The 12259-nt window shown below is 37.8% G+C and overlaps 1 pseudogene; it reads left to right on the top strand.

Moving 5' to 3' along the window:
* The first annotated feature begins 1518 nt into the window (after positions 1-1518).
* LOC138312939 (uncharacterized) lies at positions 1519-10037 on the top strand (annotated as a pseudogene).
* The last annotated feature ends 2222 nt before the right edge of the window (positions 10038-12259 follow it).

Here is a 12259-nt window from a genome sequence, read left to right as displayed (position 1 = left end):
AAAGTTGGAAATCAATTTATCTCATCTGAAGAACCTATAGGTGGGTTCTTATTTCACTGAAGCCGTGCAACTTTGCGTGACACAGCAGAATCAAATTATTACCAGTAACAATAGAGGTAAATGAAAGACGATCATCATGTTCAGTGTTTTGTATGGGCACCTTGTTATGAAAACTAAATTCATCTTTAAAACACTTGTTAGCTCACCTGGCCCGAAGGGCCGGTGAGCTTATGTCATGGCGCGTCGTCCGTCCGTCGTCCGTCCGTCAACATTTCCTTTGAATCGCTACTAGTCATAGAGTTCTGCATGGATTGTAACCAAATTTGGCCACAAACATCCTTGGGGGAAGGGGAACAGAACTTGTATAAAAGTTTGGCTCTGACCCCCCGGGAGCAGGAGGGGCGGGGCCCAATAGGGGAAATAGAGGTAAATCCTATAAATCGCTACTTGTCCTAGAGTTCTGCATGGATTGTAACCAAATTTGGCCACAAACATCCTTGGGGGTAGGGGAACAGAACTTGTATAAAATTAGGCTCTGACCCCCCGAGGGCAGGAGGGGCGGGGCCCAATAGGGGGAATAGAGGTAAATCCTATAAATCGCTACTTGTCCTAGAGTTCTGCATGGATTGTAACCAAATTTGGCCACAAACATCCTTGGGGGAAGGGGAACAGAACTTGTATAAAGTTTGGTTCTGACTCCCCGAGGGCAGGAGGGGCGGGGCCCAATAGGGGAAATAGAGGTAAATCCTATAAATCGCTACTTGTCCTAGAGTTCTGCATGGATTGTAACCAAATTTGGCCACAAACATCCTTGGGGGTAGGGGAACAGAACTTGTATAAAGTTAGGCTCTGACCCCCGGGGGCATGAGGGGCGGGGCCCAATAGGGGAAATAGAGGTAAATCCTATAAATCGCTACTTGTCCTAGAGTTCTGCATGGATTGTAACTAAATTTGGCCACAAACATCCTTGGGGGAAGGGGAACAGAACTTGTATAAAGTTTGGCTCTGACCCCCGGGGCAGGAGGGGCGGGGGCCCAATAGGGGAAATAGAGGTAAATCCTATAAATCGCTACTTGTCCTAGAGCTCTGCATGGATTGTAACCAAATTTGGCCACAAACATCCTTGGGGGAAGGGAAACAGAACAGGTATAAAGTTTGGCTCTGACCCCCTGGGGGCAGGAGGGGCGGGGCCCAATAGGGGAAATAGAGGTAAATCCTATTAATCGCTACTTGTCCTAGAGTCCTGCATGGATTGTGACCAAATTTGGCCACAAACATCCTTGGGGGAAGGGGAACAGAACTTCTATAAATGTTGGCTCTGACCCCCCCGGGGCAGGATGGGTAGGGCCCAGTAGGTGAATTAGAGGTAAATATTCGAATTCCTTCAGAAAAGAAACAATGAACCTGTATTTAGAACATTACTTGGCATTACAAACCAGGTGAGCGATAAGGCCCTCTGGGCCTCTTGTTTTTGTTCATGGACACGGACAGTGTACTAGAATTATCCATTTTGAGCAGGTGTCCAACAGGTACTACAAGTCTTTCATGCAGTTAGACACCATTGGTGTATCACAGTGTATCAAGATGTGTAAGAGATACAAACTTTGTAAGAAAATCCACCACAACAGGAAACAGCTCACGTGTGACCTCATGATGACCTTCGGCGAAAAGGGCAATTTGCTTTCATTATTGGATATTGACTCTGCAAATGTATGGAAGCATGTCCCAGAGAAATCACTTTTTTTAATTTAACGCTTATCTTGTATTTTCTTACTTCAAGGTTGTTTTGTTTTACTTCTTAGGTAATTATGGCGTCATAGTAAATTTGGTTTATTAGATTTAAAGTCCCATTACAGCCAGGGTCGTTAAAGGATGACCTAAATGTTTGAATATCTGTTTAGTTATAGAGGATGCGGTATTATTCTGCCATGTCTTTTTAGCCCACCATCTGATGATGGTGGGCTATTCAAATCGCTTTTCGTCCGTCGTCCGTCCGTTAACATTTCTTGTTACCGCTAATTCTCCGAAAGGGCTGAAGGGATCTTTCTCAAATTTCATATGTAGGTTCCCCTAGGGCCCTAGTTGTGCATATTGCATTTTGGAACAGATCGGTCAACAAGCAGGCCGCCATCTTGGATTTTGACAATTGAAGTTTGTTACCGCTATTTCTCAGAAAGTACTGAAGGGATCTCTCTCAAATTTTATATGTAGGTTCCCCTAGGGCCCTAGTTGTGCATATTGCATTTTGGGACAGATCGGTCAACAAGATGGCCGCCAGGCCGCCATCTTGGATTTTGACAATTGAAGTTTGTTACCGCTATTTCTCAGAAAGTACTAAAGGGATCTATCTCAAATTTCATATGTAGGTTCCCCTAGGGCCCTAGTTGTGCATGTTGCATTATGGGACGGATCGGTCAACAAGATGGCCGACAGGTAGCCATCTTGGATTTTGATAGCTAAAGTTTGTTACCGCTATTTCTCAGAAAGTACTGAAGGGATCTCTTTCAAATTTCATTTGTAGGTTCCCCTAGGGCCCTTGTTGTGCATATTGCATTTTGGGACGGATTGGTCAACAACATGGCCGCCAGGCAGCCATCTTGGATTTTGATAGTTAAAGTTTGTTAACGCTAATTCTCAGAAAGTACTCAAGGGATCTCTTTCAAATTTCATTTGTAGTTTCCCTAGGGCCCTAGTTGTGCATAATGTATTTTGGGACAGATCGGTCAACAAGATGGCCGCCAGACCGCCATCTTGGATCTTGATTGTTAAAGTTTGTTAACGCTAATTCTCAGAAAGTACTGAAGGGATCTCTTTCAAATTTCATTTGTAGGTTCCCCTAGGGCCCTAGTTGTGCATAATGTATTTTGGGACGGATCGGTCAACAAGATGGCCGCCAGACCGCGATCTTGGATCTTGATAGTTAAAGTTTGTTACTGCTATTTCTCAGAAAGTACTGAAGGGATCTCTCTCAAATTTTATATGTATGTTCCCCTAGGACCTTAGTTGTGCATATTGCATTTTAGGACCGATCGGTCAACAAGATGGCCAACTGGTAGCCATCTTGGATTTTGATAGTTGAAGTTTGTTACTGCTATTTCTAAAAAAGTAATGAGGTGATATGTTTCATATTTCATATATGTTGTATGTTTGAAAAAGTTTGAAAAGCAGAGAAAAGATCCCTCTTTCCATTGTCAGACGTAGATCAAACATTGGTGGGCGCCAAGATCCTCTTGTTGTAATATTGAATATATCACAGTCTCCCAAAACACGCACCTTGCAGTTCACACACACAGCACAACGCCTGCACAGAAGGCCGTCCTTACATGGTCAACCCTTGCTTAAACAGTAGGCTAAAAACAGGCCTGTATCGATCACCTGTTTTTTTGTTTTGGTTTTTTGTTTGTTTGTTTTTTTTTTTTTTTTTAATATCACAAAGACTTAAAGCATTAAAACTTTGTCGTGCAGACTGCGGACGGACGGACGGACGAAAGACTCCGAGCAATAACCAAAGCTTGGTGAGATAAACGTGTATTATAATCTGATTGAAATACAGATCCTTATCACCACTCCGTTTAATTGAGGATCATAAGGGGTCATGTTCAGGTGACCTTTCGAAATGGCCCATCAAATTGCTGCTGCCAGAATCTTAAATGTGGCTTTAAGGGGATGAAATTGTTTGAAAAAGCTGTCAGAATTATTTTCATGTACGAAATGGCAAGTAGAGAAATTAGCAAAATTGAGCCCAAGATTTGTTTAATTTTGAATCCCAACCATATAATGATAATATAGATACCATAAGAATAAGCTATCCATACATAATTTCAGAGAGGAAGTAATCTATATGAAAACAAGAGGCCCAAGGGCCTTAACGGTCATCTGATTACCTTGGCAATAATCATATAGGAAATTAATTAGATATCGTGTAATGGTAGCCATCTTCGATTTGGGATCAACCAGAGATGTAACAACACTTTGTCAGAACCATGTCAGGAACATTTCATCCGAGTTTCAGCCAAAACACACCGGCAGATCTTGAGAAGAAGTTCAAAATGTGTTTTCAAGATGACGGCTGTTGCGGCCATCTTGGATTTCGAATCAACCCGAAAAATAACAACACTTTGTCGGGACCATGTCAGGATCATTTCATGCAAGTTTCAGTCAAATCGCATCTGTAGAACTTGAGAAGACACTAGTACTGACACCACTATACAATGTGTACGCCACCACACTTACGACACACAAAACGTACTGATAACTAGAGTAGCCTTTGGAGTTTGCTCCTTATTCAGCAGCTTTGGCACCGGTACTTTAAATAGTGACCAATCACAAAGCAAGTTAGTGTTTACCAAAGCTTTCAGCAGAGTATCCAGCCTTACACATACCTGTGCGATTATATGTAAAAATCAATGTTCCCTGTCAGTGGTAAGAGCTCATTTGCATATAGTAACTTATAACTCTATTTTTTCTTCAGTATGCTACAATAAATAAACTATATGAGCATATTCAATCAAATCTTTTCTATATTGCAACAATATTGTAAATTACATTATACCATTTTGGCAAATTAATCCATAACTATTATTAAACTAAAACGTTAACCAAACGTGATTCAAGGGACGTAACTCTAACTGTAAATCATCACAATTGCTTGAATTGTTATAGTATAACAAGTGAAGTATGAAATCCGAAGTTTTGTTTAAGATAGTATCCGAATGAACCAAATTGTTACGGTTAACTTGTATACATTATATTCGTAAAATCAATATTTGTTATGGATACTTGCATATCAACAATTGTCGTGTTCAACAGTTTTATTAGCAGTATGGGTGGGCGAGTTTGAATCTAAAGCTCTTTCGTTATACAAGGGATAATAAATAATGTAATGTAATCTCTCGTTGCACTGATGGAGACTTATGATAATTGCCACAATGTTATTAGAACCTGATATAATCAACTGAATAACGTATGAAGTGTCATTGCAGTCAATTAAAGATCATAAATAATTACAATATACATACTTGCACGAGTCGTACTGGTATGCACTCTTGTCGATAGGGCGTTAGAATTGTACCTGCTGCCCCTATTGCATGATCGTAAAAGGCGACTTAATTTAGTATCTTATCTTTTCTCTTCTTGTCTCCCTTGGTACCGCCTCACTTTTGGCTTTGAGTTGAGCGTTTGCCCTTGTGAGGAAGGCTCTGGGTTCTGTCCCCTGGACGAGACACACCAAAGTCTATAAAAGTGGTAGTTTCTGCTCCTGCTTAGCGCTAAGCATACTGAGTTGGGAGGTCAGCGTGATTCGACAGTAATTTACGGAGTTATTGCCCTTTACACTTATAATTATTATTGGACCTTGTAAACATAATAACTTGATTAAATGTAGACCGAAACTAATATTTGAAATATCTTGGATGAGTTTGAAAATAAGCCCAGTTCGACACTAACTCAATTACAAAGTTATTACCCTTTGCAATAATAATTATTGAACCTTGTTAACCCGATAGTGATATGTAATATGCACAAAGTTTAATGAAACTTCGCTTGTGAACTTAATATTGGAATGATCTTGGACGAGTTAAAAAAAATCAGCTTAATTCAACAGTTATTTAAGGAGTTATTGCACTTTGCACTAATAATTTTTATTGGACCTTGTGAACACGATAACATGAGTGAATATGAAATGAGCCTAATGAAACTTTGTATGTAGACTATCATTGGAAAAGGTCTTGGATTAGTTTTAATATGAGCGAGATTCGACTTTTATTTAATTACGGAGTTATTGTCTTTTCCAATCATAATTATTGAACCTTGTAAACACGACTAGGTTACTTAATATGCACAAAGCTTCATGAAACTTTGTATGTAGGTTGAATGTAACGACATCAGTTGGCTAGTAAATTATATAAATAAATTGTATAAAATAACAGGTGACCGTTAAGGCCCATGGGCCTCTTGTTAATATGTTAATGAAGCATGGTAGAATGATGCCAAAGACTAGACCGCGAGAGACCAGCAGTAAGTCTACTATCTCATTAAATTGCGAGTCAGAAAGAGAATATCAACGTTATGGCATTGACGCCCCATATATTTTCTCATTATCTGCATCCCCGGACAAGACTTTTACGGGGCTGACTTCACATAGGATAACAATTGTAAATGAAATGAAATGAACGAGAACAATGAAAATGGAAAACTTGATTTAATAATGAAAGAAGACAATTTATGCATTATTAGTAGATAATTGAATGTCGTGATTTCAGGGGGAAGATCCAAACTCTGACCTTTGTTCGGAAACGTTTGTGTTGACAGAGACAATGCTTCCCCGGTTTGTATTCATAAAGGTAGGTATTCCTATTTAAATACTGTATTTTTTCCTAGGGAAAACAATCATATACGAGACTGACAAAGAAAGACACCAACAGTGACGCTGTCGTCCAAACGGTTGAAGCCTTCTTTTGTAAGACTACATTTGTGTGATTTGCAATGCTTCATAACAGTTCCAACAATGACAATTTATTATGAATGGACTTTAGATTTCTATTTCACACGTTACTTAATACTAGCGCAGATGTTCACAGTTATGGATAAAGAAAGGCTTTTTCATGTCATTCTACTTCCGATTAGATAAATGTAAAGTCTAATTAGAAATTACGACGATATTTTTCAAAATCTATAAATATGACGTATTTCGTCCGTGGTCCGCCCATCCGTTAACAATGCTCGTTACCGCTATCTCTAAGTTCTTAGAAAGCACTTACATGTAGATGTACGAGATCTGTTTCAAAGTTCATATGTAGGTTCCCATAGGGCTCTAGTTTTCCATATTGCATTGTGGGACAGATCTGTCAACAAGATGACCAACAGGCATCCATCTTGGATTTTGATTGTTGAAGTTGGTAATGAACGAATCTTTCATATAAAGGTTTCCCTAAGGACCTAGTTGTGCATATTCCTTTTATTTCCATTTTCAGACATAAAGCATTCGTTTCTGGGCGCCAAGATCCTTCTGAAATCTTTTATTTCTTATCAAAGTTGTTCTCCAGTATGCAACTTTATGATTAGTCAGGAAAAATCACCAATGTCGTTCATTGAAACATACTTGGTAGCCCCTCATCCCAGCATGCTGCAGGTTATATATCAGGTCTCTAGAGATCTCCGTTGTTTTAATATTTAACCTTATTTGACTTTGAATGAAGGTCATGACCATTGATTTGAACAAACGTGGAAGTCCTTCATCCTAGCATGCAGCAGGCCCAATATCATTCACTAGACATCTTGGTTATTCACACGTCGTTTAAAGATAGCTTTTTGACCCTTGTGACCTTGAATAAAAGTGAAACGTAGTAACCCATTATCCCAGCATGCCACAGGCAGAATATCAGTACCCACGAAAAAAATGGCCGAGACACACCAAAGTCTATAAAAGTGGTAGTTTCTTTTCCTACTTAGCGCTCAGCATACAGGGATCGGGACGACTGGTTGGCCCGTTGTCAGTATAATGTGACCGGGTGGGGTTTGTTGCTTGGTGTATTCGGCGGCATGCTTCAGTGATATAGCACTTTAAAAAGGGCAACAGTTACACTATACAAGAAGACGCTACATGAATATACCGCAGTCTCCCAAAACAAGTACGTCGCACAACATACACGCAACACACAGCATACATGGGAGTCCGTCCTTACATGACCATAGCTGTTAATAGGACGTTAATTAATCAAACAAACAAACATCTGACAAATGCCCTAGTTGTGCGTTTTGATATTGCGGATCTTCCATTTTTGGAATATTTCCGTTACTACAGAAACTTTTAATCAAAAATACCAAATTACTGTTTCCTTTTGTTTCTGGGCTATAACTCTAAAACCGTTCCACGCAGCTCAGTGAAGTTTTCTGAATATATCATACAAATGTCCTAGTTGTGATTTTGCTATTACGGACCTTCCATGCTAGGTTTTTTTTTCTATTACCATGGAAACTAAGTAAAAATGCCAAATAACATTTTCTTTTTGTTACCTGCTGTTATTTTTTCAGGTTTACAATACTCGCAATCATTTAAAGTTATACTTAAATAATTGTTACTTTGACCTTGATGTATTTGGGTTTTATTCCAACTGCGAGGCTCGGGGATAATGCCACGGTTTGCGGCTCCTTGTCGTAGATTGTAATGACATTCATACCCTGCACCATCTTTTCCATATTACAGATATGTGTTTGGACGGCTGGATACCATTCCACAATAAGTGTTATTTCTTCGGCGAAGAACAGAAAACTGCGGATCAGACCACCGTTAAGTTTTATTTTTATGATTTTTGTGTTTTTATAGGTTTTTTGTTTTGTTTAATGTTTCTGATTCAAAAGTCCTTATAGCTTAGATCATTTAAGCTTCCGTGCAGTTTCCAGGTTGATGCACGCGTTTAATAACGTCGTTTTGACTTGATTTAGTTTATTATATTAGCGCCATATTAACAGCTAGGTCATTTAAGGACGGCCTCCCGTGTATGGTGAATGTTGCGTGTATGAAGTGCGATGAGTGTATTTTGGTATTTTCAAGTTTCTCTTCTTTTGTAGTAGAACTCTTAGTTAGTGTAACGCCTGTAACATCACAAAACATGGAGGGAAGTTAGTTAGGAAGAAGAGAAAAGATAATCTAGTCGCATTTACAAATCAAGCAAAAGGGGTAGGAGTTACAATTTTAGCCGTAAATTTCATGTGTACAGTATGCCGATGTGTGTAGAGATTTGTATGTTTGCAGAGATTGCAATAAATTATGGTATATGCGTCTCCTAGCCATTCTGTATTTATATTACTATCTCACTTAAGCGTACTGCCGAACCTACGGAATAAGCACAGCCCATATTACACTGACGTATTTTGGGAGGTCGTTTTTGTATTTTTATCATCTTTATGTAGAGAACAGAAACTATTTTAGACTATTGTAGGTTTCGGCCACCCTACGCAATGCAAAATTTTATTTACATTGTCCAGGAGATTTGCAGAACTATGAATGCCAAGCTTGTGAGGAATGACAACGACGAAGAGAGGTGAGTGTTTTCCTTACCTATAAATGTACATCAACTTGGCTGAACAAATGCACAAACAATGTTTGGTTATTAGGTTCAAGGTCATTTTAATGTGTGGAAGACTGTTTCGAGAGGTAGCCTAATATTCGTCCTGGTTTTACTGAAGCAATTCCAAAGACAAAGAATAACATCGTTGTCTTCGATCGCATTTTACTGACAACGGGCGAACTAGTTGTACCATTCTATTTATGCTGAACGCTAGAGAGGTGTAGAATTTACGATGTGTAGCCACCCATCATCAAAATTAATGGTTGGCTATTCAAATAGCTTTTCTTCCGTGGCCCGTCAGTCAGTTAACAATTCTTGTTACAAATGCACGCTATTTCTCAGAAAGCACTAAAGGGATCTTTCTCAAATTTCATATGGAGGTTCCCCTAGGCCCCCTTTTTGGACCGATCACTAACACACAATGGCCGACAGGCAGTCATCTTGGATTTTGAAAGTTACAATTTGATATCGCTATTTCTCAAAACGTACTGAAGAGATCTGTCTTAAATTGCATGCATAGGTTCCCTTATGCTTCTAGCTGTCCTAATTGACATTCCAATTTATGTGTTTCTTGAAATGTCGTGTTTGATCATTATCTAAGAAGATGACCGTCTTACATCAAATGAGAATGACATTGTTGTTGTACTTTTGTGAACAATCCGTTTGTTTGATTAATTTAACGTTTATGACCCTGGCTTCAATGAAATAGTCATATTGATTTAATATAACAAACAAATTGTGCACAAAAGCAATATTTCATTTACAGGATTAGAACTTATCTGGACGGCGGCAAACGATAGAGCTGTTGAGAACTAGTGGGTGTGGGGGTCTGGAGACGAAGTACCAAATGAATGGTGGGGTAGCGGTGAACCTAACAACATCGATAACGAGGAGGACTGTGGTGTCCTGAGACTGATCGACAATGAAGGCGATTTGATAAACTTTAATTGTGAAACAAAACTGCCTTGATTTGCGTGTGAAGACAGTATTAAGCCGTACTATTGACACCCTATAGACTTTAAAATATTTGAAATATTTGCAAGGAATAGTCATGTTTCGATTTCCTAGATGGATTCGATTTCACAAAGGCATACACATCGAGTTCCTTTTGACCTTGTCAGATAAATCAAAATTATGTAATATTTTAAGAAATATGTAATAATTTTGTTTTAATTTTTATTTTAAGAAATATGTAATAATTTTGTTTTAATTTTTATCACGTTTTTTTAAATATTTTTATTACTACATTTATGAGGCCTAATGATATGCTCTTTGTGTCTCGGTTTAAAATTTACAGTCTTGTTTCGAAAACCCTTGCTGTGATATGATCCGATATAAAAAAAATTCTGTCAATTCATGTTCAGTCGTCTCAATCTCTTCATTACAAAGGTTGCATGTGAATTGATGAATTGTTTATCATTTTAGGGTTTGTCGGAAGTATTCTACAATGTATTCTGTAATCGGTATCTGATCAGTGTATAATTGTGTTGTTTTTTTGTGTAATCCTGAATGTTTCTAAACTTTCTGTACATATTATGTCTTATTTTCCCATTCTATCTCTGCTGTGTTCTTCAGTTCATTCATTATTTAGTTTATTTGGTATATTAGTGTTTTAGTTAAATATGAAAGATGTTGTAAATTCTACAATTGATTTTAAAAATGAATAACTCTACAAAATATTACAACATACTCTGTATAGATCTAAAATTAATACGTTCTTGACGGAAAATATACTGGCATGTTTACGGAAATATGTCATCTATTTCCCGCCAAATTTCAAGCCAGGGCTTGCTGCAAACCATCTACTAATATAAAAGCAATTTATAAAGGAAATGGTTCTACAAATGATGTTCTGAACTATAGACAAATTTCAATAAACATCTTGTTTTAGTAAATTGATAGAAAAAATCATTTTTAAATATCTTTATAGTTACCTTGTTGACAACTCTATAATTACCAGACATCAGTCTGGCTTTACACCAGGAGATTCAACTGTGAATTGTTGTTTATTTATAATGAAATTGTTTGTAATATGGATCAAGGCAAAGAGTTGAAGTTTATTTTTTGTGATATTAGCAAAGCATTTGACCGAGTATGGCACCAAGGTCTTTTATTCAAATTAAAAAATATGGTATAAATCGAAATATGCTTAAATGGTTTCAAAATTATCTTTTGGAAAGAATGCAAAGAGTAAGTACAGAAGGTTATTATTCCCAATTCAAGACTATTAGTGCAAGGATCTGTTCTTGGCCTCTTCTCTTTCTTCTTTATAATAATGTTATCACTGAAAATATCTCTACTAATATAAAGCTCTTTGCAGATGGCACCTCCCTCTTTGTGATTATAGACAACGACCCTGCACAAGCGGAACCGGAATTAACATCCGACCTCACTAACTAAGCGAATGGGCCCATTTATGGGACATAAAATTTAACCCTACCAAAACTAAATCTGTCACATTTTCCAGGAAACGAAACGCAAATCACCCCACAATAAACTAAAGTGAGTCGAAAACATTAATTTCTTTATATACAGCATTTATTAGGCCAATTTTAGAATACGCTAACATTGTTTGGGATAACTACTCAACAATCTTCAGAACTTTTAGAATCAATTCAACTAGAAGCAAGCAGCAAGAATAATTACAGGCTTAAAGGGACATGAACCTTAGATAAGTTGTTCTGTATGCTTAGATATGGTTTTCAGATTTTTATTGAATATTTTATTACAAGGATTGGTTATCTAAAACGACCGAAAAACGTGGGAAATACCTACCCCACAAATGATAAAAATAGACCGTCATATTCTATTTTTGGAACACAAAACGAAAGCTGGTCGAAAGCGAGGTTATAATGAACAACAGACTTGCTGACACGACAAGGAATATTAGTTTTCCACATTTTTAAAGATTATTTTCTAATTAACGATTGTTGACATATGAAGCCACATTTGTTAATAATTGTTATAAAACCATTTGTATTTGGCGTAAGAAAGATAAGTCAAAAGTCAAACGAGACTTTTCATTCGATGAGGCACCGCAAAGAGAGGTTCTTGACTTATTGCAAATATGTACATCACGCAAGTAGAAAGTGGGAAGTTGCTCCCGTATCTTGTATTTCAGCGATCCATTAATATTTACCTACTTTCCCAATCGCGCACGTTACTGACTCTTGTCGTGCTCCGTTTTCTAT

This window comes from Argopecten irradians, unplaced genomic scaffold (assembly GCF_041381155.1).
Source record: "Argopecten irradians isolate NY unplaced genomic scaffold, Ai_NY scaffold_0533, whole genome shotgun sequence".
NCBI lineage: Eukaryota > Metazoa > Mollusca > Bivalvia > Pectinida > Pectinidae > Argopecten > Argopecten irradians.
Note: the sequence above shows the minus strand (reverse complement) of the source record. Positions and strands in the feature narration are given on the sequence as shown.